The following is a 1,932-nucleotide window of genomic DNA, read 5'->3' as shown; positions in this document are numbered from 1 at the left end:
AACACAGAATAGTATATACATACCCCTAATTCTCCCACGGATGATATTTCAATGCCCTTTCTAAAATGGATTAAATAAATTCAACAATTATATACAAACCACACTCGCGCAAAGGAAACAGACGGAAACATTTTTTATTGAAACAAGGTAATTAAAAATTAAATTGAAGACTGAACAGCAATTTGGCAGGGTACTTCTCTGAAGGGAGAGTATCATTCTTCAATTGGGTGTGCTGTCGTTGTCAATCTATGCTACAAACATATTACAAATAGCCTAAAATATCTGGGAAAGGCCTCAAAAATTCAAATTTATTATGAAAACAAAAATATGATAATAATGCTTTCTCACTAACATGTTTCAATGACTTAATATAATTACTAAAAAACTATTTTCTGCAAGTATTGTATTTAAAGGGGGCCACCTAAAGCTCTACTTATAATAATATCACTATGTCTGCCACAAAGCAGTAGTCCTTTAGATGAGAGTTTTTGACATTTTTAAGTTGATCACCTTCGAAAGCATTCCTTACAGAACCTCTTCAGAGTGACACTTCGCAGAATTTTCTCCCTCTACTCACAGCAAAAACTTGCGTGAAGAAAATCTAGACTTTTTATCAAGCAAATTCAGTGTTCAAAACCCATTCCCATTTTGGGTTCATCTTTCATGTGCTGTGTCAATCAGTAGAGACAAATCAAAATGCCCTGAAAATCTGGTGTTCTCACCAAAGATCTCCATGTACTCCTTGAAGTTCCTTGAAGCACAGGCTAATCTCTATTTCTGATCCCATGTCCATGTTCATTTTACTGGCTGTCTTACCTCAGGAACATTTCCTTTTAGAATTTTGTATAACATGAATTAACTTGTATGGCCTTCCAGTGAAACCCATGCAATAACTTTACATTGCCATAAAACAGTGCAAGGCCTAACGCAGGGCACATTGTGACACTGAAATAGCTAAAACTTTGCAGTAGTTATGACACTGAACTATCTGAAAATATCAAAAAATGGCAGTAATATGGCCCAAATTCACGGGGAGTAAAATGCAGAAGTTAAAGCAGTACCTCATTACTCTTTTTTATTAAAAAAAAAAAGAAATGTTCTTTGTCAAGTGTGAGTGTTGTGTAACATTAGGTCAGTAATAAGTAAGTTTTATTCTGTGACAAAATATCTAGTTTTCTAATAGAAGTAAGCTTAAATGCCAGATACAGGATTTTTGGAAATTAAAAATTTAATGCCTACAAGCTCTGCAGAAGCAATCCACAAGAATCCGTTGCTGAAACCCAGAGTAATCCTCCAATTACCAGGTTCTGAGAATATCCACAAAAAATGAAAAATTTTTTACAGAACAAATAGTTAAAAATATACATTCTGTGTGTGCATGTGAGGCAAAAAGCTCCAACAGTATCACATAAAATCTCACAACTTTATTCCAAGTCAAATCAGTGTTCTCTTGCTTTTTCCAACTGAGATAAAGGAGAGTTTATTTTAGCTAAAGATGCCAACATTTCCTACTAAAGACACATTTTGCTTGCAGTCAAAAATATGTTTGCTACAGTAGTTTAATTTATTTCAAGTGAGTAGCTTTCTTTGAATTTTTGGTTTGCAAAGTAATGTCTTCCATCAATGAGAATCTGTGCAAATTATTAAAATAAAAAGGTTTTCAAAGCAACACTGTTCCTAACTTCCTTCATTTATATTTGACTTCAGGCTTATTTAATATGCTCCCATGTAGATAAAAGTAGCATAATTCTGTTTTCATGCTGGGTGGCCAAAAGGTTAACTGTCAGGTTCCCAGTGTGGGAAAATCCCAAAGTAGACAAAATTGTTTTGATGCTCACTGAAGTTGTATTTCTAGCAGACTACTTAGATGTAGTACAGCCAACAATTCTGTTAGCTGATCCTGCTTCACTCAGATAAGGACTTTATTATATT

This window comes from Geospiza fortis, unplaced genomic scaffold, assembly GCF_000277835.1.
Source record: "Geospiza fortis unplaced genomic scaffold, GeoFor_1.0 scaffold40, whole genome shotgun sequence".
NCBI lineage: Eukaryota > Metazoa > Chordata > Aves > Passeriformes > Thraupidae > Geospiza > Geospiza fortis.
Note: the sequence above shows the minus strand (reverse complement) of the source record.